Genomic DNA, 13,328 nt, shown 5'->3' on the forward strand with positions numbered 1-13,328 from the left:
CCTTATCTTTTTAATATTGTATATAACATTTCACAGAAAAGGTGGCTGTGAGAATCCTTTGTAAGCAGGAAGCTTCAGTGCTGCTTTCTTTTCTTTTTGCACAAAGAAACCACCGTGTGGTCATCCCAGAACACTTAACCAAATGAAAAAAATATACTGCTGAATTAACTGGATTCTTGTTTTGTTTATTTTGCAGAAAAGCTGCTGTGTGGTTACTGCTGCTAAGAGATTTGAAAATATCAGCAGTCTCGGTGCTTTAACCCCCTGCCATGACTGAGACTTCTACTAAATGGACCAACAGCACTTTAGTTGCAGGACGAGTCCCAGCTTTGTGGAGCTGCTTCTTCTCTATTCGGCTGTTAAAAGAAGGAAAGTATTTCTCTGGGTTGCAGGAACAAGTTTCTTCTGAAGCAGCATGTTCTCCGTGCCTGCAAGTGCTACAATAGCTTGGTTTTGTAGCAAACTTTTCTCTATCTAGTCTTATATCCTCAATTATTTATCAAAGGCTCCTTAAGATTTAAATTATCATGTAAAGTTAACTGTTTCTCATCTGAGCCCAGAAGGCAATCTGTCACTATGTTATATCTGTATCCAAGGTTCATTTGACACTGGAGTCAAATAATTAAAAACCCCCAAAAAACCTAAAAAAATTGCAGGAAATTTAAAGCTGCCTTCGGCAGAAGATTTCAAGTTTATTTTTCCTGTCACACTAAAATGAGTTAAGGATTAACTCAACCAGAGTTAAAGCCATGTTAATGTAACACCAGTGGAAGGGAGAGATGAGGCTTTCCTTGTGTATAGGTGAATTTGCTGCAACTGTGGTACGGTACATTTCAGGATTTTTCAGCCTGATGAATTACTGCCTGCTGTAAATACACTTGGATTAATTAAACAAGAAGGAGAACAAGGCACTATTTACTTGTACCCATGCAGACCCTGTTCTCCAAAATGCAAATATAATATTTTAACAGAGGGTGATTTTATATCAGTTAATCTGTTTAATGCTAATTTAACTGATTAGGACCACTGGCAAAGAGGGGAGTCAGTGCTTTGCTCATCATAACCTCTGAATACAGGCTCAAGTAAAAATCCACTATATTTCTAAAGTTTTCTTATGTTTCTTCCAAGCCTTTCTGATTCTTAACTAGGTAAAAAAAAAATCGGAATCAGAACAGCTGAATTCTTCACCTGAAATTTTTTTATTATGGCTCATCTTTAAGTGAATCTAAGTTGCCAAGGCTTGAAGTTAAAATAATGAGACTCCCTGCTGTATATGGCATTCGTGCTGCTTGGTTTCAGAACTACATAAATGCAAATTGTAATGAGTATTTTATTTAATCATGCTATTGTGGTGTCTTTGCATTGTCTTTGATTAATCCAGTTCTGATCAAACCACATATTAAAATAGCTATGTCTATATATTTAGCTATGCATTTCATATGTTTATCTATTTAAGTTCTGTCTTTTTAAAAAAGGGATCAATATAAAGACAAAACAGTATTATTCACCACCACACAACGACTTGCTTCTTACACCTTTGTCCTTTCTGGATAGCATTCATTTGAAATAAAAAGGGGCCCATTAATGGGACATCATGGCCATCACACTCTCAACAGCCAGTTTGATCCAGTGTTTTAAAATCATTGTAGTACATCCCTTAAAACTTCTTTAAATGAACTGGGTTTCTTACAACTGTGACATCTTAGTAATACTGATGTGTTGCAGCAGAGGTTGCAAATACTGCTATCACACACTGACACACCATGCAACTTCTATATGATATAGAGCACTGCCACTTTCAAATCCTCATCTGTAGGCTTTACTAAAGTGAACTTTGACAAGCAGAAATGGAATTTCTTTGGGAAATGGCTGAGCTGTCTCAAAGCAAGAAAATGAGCATATGACTTATAGGTAGAAGCTGGGCTGCTTGTTTTTAGTCACCATTTATATTTGCCTCGTCAAAATGAATAGAAAAGTTGGCCTTCTGTTAGGACTGGAGTTCCCACTCCCACTCCAAGATATTGTAGCTTCTTGTACAGTAAACAACTCAATGGTCAGACTAAAATGCAGCAAACCATTTTGGAATTACAGGATCTCATTATGCACTTTAGTGCCATTGTTGTAGAATTGGATCAGGGTTTTGTTTTTCCTTTGGTAGATTTTACATGGATAAATTGTGTGTAATTTTGAATCTTATTAACTATACTAAAATAATAGTGTGACTACAGTCTTTTCTGCTTAGTTGCTCAGTTGAATTAAGAGGATTTATTATTTGTTGATATATACATCTGAGTAGTAATTAAGAGCTTAGTGCCATGAAGATCAGCCCAGTGTTAGAGTGTGTTGCACTGAATCAACTACAAATCCTCCAGGAGCTGTAGCAAAATGTGGCCTCTCTTGAGCACATCCCCCAAGTTCATCTGTACAGTGCTCTGACAGAAATAGGAACGCATGGAAGGATAGAAGAGCTGGATATATTTCCCCCACCTTGAGAATTTAGGCATGAGTTGTAGAAGGAACCCCACAGCAGCCTCTGGCTTGTACTTCTGGGCAGCGTGCTAACACAATTTAGGCATTTAAATTCCATTCTTCATAGCATGGATAATGGTGGTCACACTCTAGAGTCTTGTCTGTAAATTGTCCCACTGTTTCATTCTTGGAACAGCTCATGCAGTAGGGGCTGAATTTCACGAAGGGCCAGTCAGAGGAGGCTGGACTGAGCAAGTCTCTGCAGTGACTGAAGGTGTCATTTGGTGCCCAGGGTTAACCCCAAGTGGGCCTGCAGGTGTCCATTGGAGGAGCAAAGAATACCGAGTGCACTTCTGCTTTTTGCTCCACAGGTGCTGGATCTGCAGCACTGAGTCGAAAGGGAGGTGCCTTACCTAGGGCCTTACTGTCACCAAGGGTAAAAAATGATACTGCTGTGTAATCATCACTGCTGTGTATATAGAAATGTGCCTGAGAAAAATGTCTTCAGAGATGTTCATTTGTGTCTTGTATCCACCTCAACATGAGGAAGAGCTAATTCTTTACATTGAGGGTGGCAGAACACTGGAACAGGCTGCCTAGGGAGATCATGGAGTCTCCCTCTCTGGAGATGTTCCAACCCCTGCTTGATGTGTTCCTGTGTCATCTACCTTAGGTGACCCTTGCCTAGGCAAGAGGGTTGGACTGGATGATCTCCAGAGGTCCCTTTCAACCCTAAAAATTCTGTAGTTCTTTGATTCTGGGATCTTTCCTGGCTGTTGTAATTTTAATAAATTATAGATTGAGATAGATTCTTTTAGTGGCTTCCTAAATGTGTCTCATTGCACATTGACCAGCATGCTGTTTTGTGTGTATGCTCACATATGCAAGTTTGATTGGAGTTCTGTTTTACTTTGCCCTACCTCTGGAAACATTCTAGGGTGAGTTGGACAGGCTTGTAGGCAACCTGATCAAGTGGGAGACCTCATTTCTCATTGGAGGAAGGTTGGACTAGATGACTTTTAAAGATCCTGTCCAACTCAAACTATTCTATTATTCTATGATTTTATGATTTAAGTATGTTCTGTAATGACTAATAGCTAAGTCCTGCTGTGTTAAAAAATTGTTTTGACACATCATAATTTATTTTCTACTAGGTCAAAATACTAAGGCTACTAGGGTCTAATAAGTCGCCTACATCTGTGTGAGTTTGCTTATTATTTTTGCTACGTTTTGGCTTATGTGGTTGCATTTGGAGACTGTGAATTGCTGTGTTGTGAGCAGGTTTGGGTGTGAAAGGCACTGTTCTAGCTGCTTTTATTCCATTTAGCTGTATACTCACGGACAGACAGGGATGACTGCAGGTACCTCAAGAGTGGTATAGAAACATCAGTTCTGATGGGAGGGATGAAGTGCCCAGATGCAGTGCTTGTTTTGTGCATTCTTCCTGATCCTAAGAACATGACAACTCATAAGAATCTGGCACTCATAAGAATCAGGACATTATCCTTCCCACTCCTATAGATGCAGCAGGTATACTGGATGCCAGATATACTAGAGTAGTCTAAGATTGACATAAAGATTAGAAGCAAATATACTTGGTACAAGATCGGACATCAGTGGTTTTTCAACCGTTTATATGTTATATATCCTGATGATTATGAAATGGGTAAGAACCTCTTCTGCAGAAAGATCACCATGCTATCATGTCCATGTTTGTGAATGCCTGCAGCCAGTTACTCCTCTGGGTAACTCACAGCATAAGCAGTTGGCAACCTGGACAATCCACTCTGGAGATTACAGAAGCAGCTGCTTTTTAATTTTGTTTTGATATTACCTCTAATGTCAGAAGCTGAATAAAGTTAAAGCCAAGCTAAATTCTTGATTCCAACCAGAATAACATGGTAGCTCACAGAAATAAATAAGGGAAGTGCTAGATCCACCTTTTGTGATGTGAGTAGTAGAAAAACCCCAAGTTTAACCACCCCACCCCACCTTCCTTCCAAAAGTATCTACTTTGCACCAGTCAGTCCTGAGCAGTAAAAATAAAAAGAACCTTAATATTTTTAACAGTGAAGAAATCTCAATGAAGAAACAGTTTTTCTGCAGTGGTTAAATTGCTGCAGTAAAAATCTAGTTATTTTAGCATTTTCAGTTTAGTGCCGACACTATAAATCACTGACAGCCTCTTTCAGCAAAATGCCCCCCACCAGGAGCTGTGAGAAACGAAGGTGTTTGTCAGCTCTTCTCCACTGATAGAAACCTGGAATCACTGAATTCCCTTCCACTGGATCCAGTGAGCAGGGCAATTCTTAGCTTTTGGACTTTTGATGTGTGGTAAGGGATGGAGTTTTGCACCTAGAGTAGTGATGAATGGATGAATGAGCACCGATGCTTCAAACTCCTTCCAGGAGGATGATGCATCTTCACATACTACTTTTATCACCAATACATACTTGTTCTTGTGTCTCCTGTGTACAAAACTAAACACTGCATGAATCCATTTAGGAATGCTAGACTGTTTCACCTTCCATGAAGGCTTGGTAGCTGAACAGCTTACTACCTGTTTCAAACTTAGATGAAGACTAGTAGAGATGATGCTTTGTAAATATGTTTTTAGCTGCATCTGTAGAGTTAGTGATCTCATTTTGGTGTGGCAGAACTAATGTTTGTGTACTCCATGGCAACCTCCCTTGAATTTAGAGGACAGGCATGTGGCAACGAAATCATGAAGCATGTGAATTTTCATGTACCTTATCACTTTGGTTTGCATATCTGATTTTGTAGATTAACTCATGTATCTCTGGTATGTGTTCTTTTGTGAAGACCATGAAGCAATCTTGTAAAAATATGAAAGAGGAATAAATGCTGATTTTGTTTACTCCAGGGTTTTTGTTTGCTGTATTTAATGTGCCTGTCATTTATATTAGTGACAGAAAGGACTGTAGCTTTTTTCACAACTGCTATCTCTAGACACATGAAGAGAAAAGTAATTTCTATTGAAACAAATGTACCTACATCAAAGGTTGGCTCAGGCTCACAGTTTGTACTCACTCCTTGTAAGAAAACCTTGACTCTCTCTGCAAGTAACTGGGACTTGAGATGCTCTTGACTACAGTCTTGCTGGAAGTTCTTAAGACCAGGTTACTATGGAGGAAATTAGAAATTACTGAAATTTCTGGTGTTTGGTCACTCAGGAGACCTGGTGTACTTTTCTCCCTAATTTGTCCCTCTTGCACCACTGGCTTATTCAGTGTTGCCGTCTGGGAGCTGCACTTTAACCTTATGCCATCTAGGCATTCATCGACTACCAAAACAGTCTGGGATCAGAATTATTGTTTCCTGCAGAGTTAAATCAAACTTCAAGTGGGCTGGCTAGTGAAAAAATAATGAGCGGGAGTAAAAATTGACAAAAAGGTTACAGGGTAAGAAATCAGGAAGCAACCTCTGAAGGACACTGGCCTATATTCAGTAAGTAGAATTTTTTCTGGCTGTTCTACCCACAGCTCTGGTTGCAGAACTTGAGAAACAGCTCACTATACTTCAGAAACAAATTTGGCTTCTTACACTGGAAGATTCTCATTTAACACCAGCCTGTATTTGATAAGCCTGAGGTTCATAGGTGTAAGATTTAAGTGTGCACCTTCCTGATTAAGCTGCAAGCTAAATCAACCAAAGGATTGCATTTATTCCCCAGAGAGCTCAGTGATTCTGTCTGATGTGGAACAAAGTCATCACAATCTGGCTGGCAGGGCTTGGGGCCTGAAGGAATCAACAAAATAATGATTTTACAATAACCAAGCACAGGACATGCAGCTGCTGCCCTTTTAGAGCTGCCCAAGGCAGCCCCAAGACCACCAGCCATTTCAACAGGAGTCCAGGCTGGCTGGTGAGCCCAGCCAAAACCTGTGCTTCAGCATCTGTCCACAAAGGACACTGGGGAGTTCAGTAGGTGTCTGAAAGACTTCCAGGGTGATGGCCCAGGGTGAGTTCCTATGCATGACCAGGCCTTACACATTTACTCTTCATTGGCCTTTCTTTAAACCTGTTGCTGTGTTTTAGTTTTCACTGCCTTTGATCCTAGTGTAGGAGTTGTTGTTCAGAAAATATTAACATCTGTGCCTTAAAACTGATGAGGAAGACTTTGCTGTTGTGCTTTGGTCCTCTCAACAGCTCCTGCTAAATGTATGCTGCTGCCAAAAATAAAATAAACAGGGCTAAAATAATGCTCAACTCCCTCTATGTGTCTGTAAAGCAGCTCCACACTTTTAAAATGTGTTCCCTAAGTTCATGTGGTTAAAAATATGTTGACTACAGGAAAAAAATCCAACAAGGGACATTCATAATTCTTCATTAATTAATAGTCAGCCATTTTTCTCCCCCAATTATTTCAAACACCTGCTCACAGTAAATTTCCTTTGCAGTTTTTTAGTGCTATGTTAATATTACCCAGAACTTGGAAACATACACTAAGCTTCTCTTATTTTTAATTATTTTCAAATTAATTTTAATTTTCTGAATATTTTCAGTGCTGACCATTCATTCAATAAAACTGAATTTTAATTTTAATTTTTTTTTTTCTGTAAATGCCTCCTAAACTTTCCAGAGAAACTTTATGGGCTGTTTTAATGAAAGCTTTTGGAAAAGGGACTGGATATTTCAAAATTCCTCTCTTGAAGCCTCCTCATCCAAAAAGAAGTGGGCGAGGGGAAATCACTTCATCTGGTGACTCACATCTCTTGCATGCAAGTAGGAATTCACCCAGGAGAAGAGCCATCTTGTATTTGGAGTGCAGGCTCTTCTGGGTGCAACAGCAGGGCCACCACCCCCAGCAGCACCTCTCCTGTGCTGGGTGAGCTGTGTCCACCCCCAGGCTTCCAGCCTGTGCCCATCTTCCGTGGCTGCACAGTGAGCATCTGTGCTGCCACCACAGACATCAGGCTGTCCCCAGGGCTCAACATACTGCTGCCTCTTGGGGACACAGAGCAGCCAAAAGGAAGGGAGGGTGAAAGTTATTCCTTTCCAGAGCTGTCCACTCCTCACCAGCTGATCTATATGCACGTCCTCTCTTTGCTTGGGGTGCCCACTCACTGTTTCATAAGCTCTGATCTTTGTCTATCTCCACGACTTATGTAGGTGTGACATCTGACCACTGTAAACAGATCGGGGCAAACAACTTTCAGGATGATCTCGGTCCTCCCATAACATGAACATTTTCATGGAGGGAGTACCGAGACACCCCTGCTCTGAACCTGGAATGTGTTCACCCCATTTCAGTCTGTGTGGTCGCAGGGGTCAGGGATAATTTAGAGACAGGTGGCGGGGTCCTGCCTTGTAAAAATGTGGTGGCCTCATTGTGTCAACTCACATTCCTGCTGCATCACCCTGTCACCTGCTACTTGTGCCCCTCCGCTTTGTCAAGCAGTCCATATTGGGTTTCTAATCCCTCATGGACAAAGCTCGTGTCATGGGTAACACTGGGGAAGCCAAACCACCAGATTGCTGAAAGGAGGTATTTAACTGTCACTGACATTTGCAAAGTTTCTTCATTTTGCTTTTAGTTTTATTTTTGTTATGGTTCACTTGTGCAGATTTAAGAAATATCCCTTGCAAGGAGCTTTCATCTATTCTGCTCTTAATCCCTGTTGATGCCCATGTTCTATGGAACAGAAGAAGCCTTCTAATAGTAGGAATTAGTTGATTTTTTTCATCTTTGCCCCAGTGAAAGTGCTGTCTCAGAGCTATTCAGATGGCCTGAAATGTTAGACTTAGTCCCACAGGCATTTGTAGTCAGAGCAAACAGCAATAGGGACTGCTGTACGTTGTGTCCTGACTGCGGACATCTTCCTGAGCTGGGACCAAAGCTGTCAGTCAGTCAGTCAGTCAGTCAGTCAGTCAGTCAGACAGTCAGTCAGACAGTCAGTCAGTCAGTTCCCCAGTACCACCAGGGGGAACTGGTACCAGTGGGAAGGCGATGTCCCCATAATGGGGAGCATTTCAAGGGATGATGCGTGTGTCCGATGCCTGTTCCCTTGGCATGCCCGGCCGGGCGGGGAGCCCGGGCGGTGGCGGTGGCCGCGCAGGGCTGGTGACACCGCGCAGGGCTGGTGACACCGCGCAGGGCTGGTGGCACCGCAGAGCGCTGTGACACGGCGCTGTGAGGGGCCGGCGTGCCCACCAGAGGCCAGCATTGCTGCTCGGGAGCTGCCGCAGCGGCTCTGCCCCTCCTTGCAGGGGATGCTCCGGGAAGGCGCGGTACGCGCTGAGCTGCCGGCGCCGGCTGCGTCATGTAGCACAGTGGCACTCCCAAATCCCGTTTAGGGACCACCGTGCCAACCCATGCGTGTGGAGGCGGGTGACCTTTAAAATACCTCTGACTAATAAACCGCTATTTATTTGCAGGGAAAATCTGCTCTAACCATAGCTTTTAACCTCTCCCCATCCTTAGCCTGTTCTTAGCACACCGAGCAGATAAACACAGGGGAGTGCCTGAGGTATGGTGTCAGAAACAGGTTGGAGAGTTTGCACCATGTGAGGCTGGCCGGGGCGACTGTGGGCAAATGCACAGCGCAGCTGGGAGTGCTCCTTCCTTACTGCCCCTTACTGCCATTTTACATCATTCTCCCTCTGGCAACAGCACTGCTTCAGGTCGCCTGCAGAGCGCAAACAGAAAATTGGTGTCATTTGGGATTTGCCTGTAAATCAGCTGACAGGAGTAGAGAAACATGAAGAAACTTGCACACTTCTGCCATAAATAGAAATTTATATAGGATATGGTTTGTGTGTTGAGAAAGAGATCCTGCAAGAGCCTAACATATCAAGTGAGACCATAGGTACTTCTCTGCTGCCTTGAATGGAATGTGAGAGAATTAGACAACTACTAGGGTTAGTTCTTTGTGTACTATAATACTCAATCCTCCTTGGCCTGTGCACAAAAGTCTTGTTTCTGTCTTGAAAAAACAAGAATGGAGGTCCTAAGTTTCATAATGTTATAATTTCTTTATTCATATGGAAGCAGAATGATTATTGATTAATTAGAAACAGAAATTTAAAGATCAGAGATCTTTGTGATGGCTTCATCTGATCTTCAGTGACACATGACCTTCCCCAATCAATTTCTTCTTGCATTATGGAACATTTGAAAATAAAAAAATCTTACTTCTTGTCTGATTTTGTTCACCTTCTAGCCATTGGTTCTTGCTTTACATTTGCCAAACTGAATAAAGCCCTGCTAGAAAATGCCTTCTCACCTATGTACTTCTAGACTGACTGTCCAAGCCCTCACTCTACCTTCTCTTTACAAAATGTAGGGTTGACTCTTCATGTCTTTCACCACAAAACATAAAATATGTTCTCAAAAGTCTCTTTTTTATGTGTATGTTGGTTTTCCAAAACCATTTTTATTCTGTAGGCACTGTAATGCACAATAGCCAACCAGGAACTGTCACCTCAGTGTCAGCTAAACCAGGAGCATGGGGTCCTTCCTATTAATTCCTCATTTGTCCCTTCCCACATCCTTGATCACCATCAGCCTCACTGGTTGTTAGGCCACTAAATTTTGGCTATGACCTCCAGATTACCAGTGACTGGCTTTCCCTGCTAGTCAGGACAGAAGTCCACAATCAACCCCTGTGTTCCTTTGGTATCTGGTTAACAACATTACTACACAGGTAGCAGTCACTGGACTCCAGAAATAATGTCATTTTGCACTCACTTCTCTCTACATGCCACTTGAAGACTCTATGTGACAATAGTGTCTCAGGTCAGTCCAAAGGTTTTCACCTCAGTCCTCAAAAAGCTGGAGCTACATATTCTTTCAATCAAAGTTCAAATAAGAAAAAAAAAAATGTTAACAGAGAAGACTTGTTATGGAAATACAGCATGAATAAGACAAGGCCCTGTTTGTGAGGGTTAAGGGATGGCAGGCATTCACAAGTATTATGGGAGCAAAGTAGAAATAATTCAGCCTTAAGAAAAGTCAGGAATCTGATTTACTGGAAGCACATGATGCTGGTGGAGGTATGAGCAAAGGACCCTGTCAGTATCGTGTTTGCCCAGAGGATTTAGCAGAATTTTTAGAAGCAAAGGCATAAGAGAACTGAGACAAAATTAATCTGCTGTCATTCATTCTGGTCTTCCAAGACATAACTAAAGCAGAATCATTTGCCTATACAGTTTACAACCCCAGTACACAAAAAAGACAAAGGCAGCAGGAGAACAGGCGTGCAAAGTTCTTGACCTGAGTCCACTCCTCTTGCAGATTTGGTCACACATCTCCTCTCCAGTCCTGTCTCAGCAAGCTACATTCCCTGATGCTGACCACAACACATCCACAGAAACCCCTGCCATCCGGGTGTGCTGCTTCACCAGTATGTGAGCATTTCCCAGGCTTTCCCGAGCAGAACCTGATCTTGGGCAGGAGGTCACTGCCAACCCAGCTTAAGCTGACAGAGAGCAGCATAAATTTGTGGCATGGACAGGGAATGAGGCCAGCTGCCTTGAAAAAGGAGAATGTGAGCCCCAGCAACCCAGGGATGAATCTGGTTGAAGATTAATGGGTAAAAGGACAGCAAAAGGATGAAGATAGTTACAAATATGCCAAACTAGATGCAGAAGGTGGAGGACGTAGGTGATCAACTTATACTCTGCTTCCTGCCACAGTGATCACCACTGAAATTACAGCAGCATTACTGGTGATTTGGCTCAACAGGGTCAGGGCCTTTGGCTGCACTGGTTTGCAGGGAAGGATCTTGCCCAGGGACAGTGAAAGAGCATCCATTGGCCTATTCTCCTGTGAACCCAAACCTTGTGTTTGTGTCTTCCTATTCAAATTTAAACATCTCACACCTTACAGTGTGTGCTCTTTTTTATGTGGTGAGAGGTCATGTGAATCTGACTAGCAAATTTGCCAAAGACAGCAAAGGTAAGATGGGCAGTGTTTTTTTCTCCTTGCTGCCACTTGTATCAAGAGAACAAGGAAAAAGTTGAAAGGGCTGGTGTAGCTTATGGAATGAGTCTTTACTTGAGCAAATTTGTGCATGGTGGCACACTCAATATAAAGGCAGCATTGTCAGTTTTGAGCATCAAAGCATCTCGCCTTCCAAAATCCTGAGAGTGGCTTAAAGATCCTGAGACTTCTTAAAAACAACAAATGTCAATTTCCTTTTATTTTCCTTTGGGTTTCGGAGCCTTCTGGGGAGAATTTTCTTCCTCTTTGTTGTAAAAGTAAGGTTTACCTTGTGCTCTGAATGAATGCAAAGGGCCTTATGGACTCCCTTGATTCCAGCTTCTGGGTCTTTAAGGGAAACACCAAAAGTCATTAAGATGTGCAATTAAATCACAACCGTGGCTAACACAGCAAATATAAATGCAAACCCTGCCCTAGAGAACAAAGACCTATTCATTCTGCTTAAATTGGTCTTGAGAGTTGCTTGCTGCTTCATTTTTTTAGTTTTTCCCCCGTCCGTATTTCTTCAGAAGGGGGGAGCTTTCTTGGCTTATGCCACATCCTGGATCCTCAGGAAAGTCTGTGCTCAGCAGCCTGAGTCTGTCTTGCCTCCTGTCTGCAAACCCTCTAGAAAAGTGAGGTTACAGACAAGCATCAGCAATGAGTGAGCAGTAATAAAGAGCCTTGATAACTATGGTAAAGTGGCCATTATGCAACTAGAAATGATAGGTAGAAAAATAGAAGCCGGAAATGTTGAAAGGCAGCTGAGGTTACATTCCTCATTGGAAGGAAAAGGTGAAGGAAGATCAGTTGGCAGCAAGTGCTCCTGCTCTGTACATAGAGAAGGATTTGCCAGCAAAGGATATTAATGATCTGAGAGTGAACTGCAAGTCCACAAGGGAAATCTGAACTGAAAATGGAAAAGACAGAAAGCTAGGCAGGGGGATTTGTATCAGGTTAAAATGTCAACATTTGGAGATGGATGAATCACTGGAGCTCAGACTAGGAGGAACAAAATAACCCACCCTCTCAACAAAGAAACCAAAGAAAACAGCAAAACATAACACCAGTGCGTCCCCTTGTCCCAAATCTCTGCCAGCCTGACCTTTTTTTAGTTGGTCATATTTGTACAAGAGAATTGGCTCAGAGGTGAAAAGTGGTCATCTACAGAAGGGGGCAGGTTGCCTCTGCCAACTTCCAAAACCTGGCTTTTTCCCTTTCCCCCCAGCCCTTCCGTTTTGAAGCTGTCAAAAGGCACCTCTGTCTCTGTGGTATTCAGCGAGCTCTACCTGACCAAATCTCTGTTACCAGATGAAGGGCATTCAGAAGCTAATCCATCTAAAGGGATTTTTGGCCAGGAAAGAGGAAAGGCCCACAGTGCAAGGTTTGGGGATTCAATTTTTTGGAGACCACAGTTTGTATTGGACTGCTATGTTCTATAATCCTATCTCTGTTCTTGTCAAGAATATATTACAAAATGTGAAAAACATCTCCTTTTTATTTTTTTATTTTTTTGTTCAGTGGAAGACCTCTTTTTAAACATGAGGACCACAAATTTGAAACTTTAAGTAAATTCTGTGCTAGTGCTGCAATTTACAGGGTGGGTTGGGACTTTGCATTTTTTCATTCCTTTTTAGGAGTCAGTTGAGCTTCAGGCATTTCCAGGGCTATTTATGCCTGTTAATCCCTAGAAACTGGCTGAGAGCCTTGGATTTTTCTTCCTCTGTCTGAAATGAGGCATGGTCCACTTGGGGTTGTAGCTTGCTAATGAAAAAGGTGGCAGGGCATGAGCCAGGTGAGGGGCTGGGGGGAGGACAGGGAGGTCTGTGCCCTCTTCCACTCTGCCCTGGTGAGGGGCAGGTGACAGAAAAACTTCACCTGAAGAGACAATTAAGTGTCAATCCAAAGAACAACA

General features: G+C 42.4%; 1 protein-coding gene across 4 annotated transcripts in view; it reads left to right on the forward strand.

The window, feature by feature from the left end:
- The window catches only part of MYLK4 (myosin light chain kinase family member 4), an 80,362-nt gene extending 75,010 nt beyond the window's left edge, over positions 1-5,352 (forward strand). For all 4 annotated transcript variants that reach the window (XM_085573437.1, XM_085573438.1, XM_021530569.3 and 1 more), the window contains one exon: positions 197-5,352. The gene's annotated coding sequence lies outside the window, so the exon portion shown is untranslated. The remainder of the gene's footprint in view (positions 1-196) is intronic.
- Positions 5,353-13,328: the final 7,976 nt, after the last annotated feature.

The sequence above is a fragment of the Lonchura striata genome, chromosome 2 (genome assembly GCF_050655825.1).
Source record: "Lonchura striata isolate lonStrDom1 chromosome 2, ASM5065582v1, whole genome shotgun sequence".
Lineage (NCBI taxonomy): Eukaryota > Metazoa > Chordata > Aves > Passeriformes > Estrildidae > Lonchura > Lonchura striata.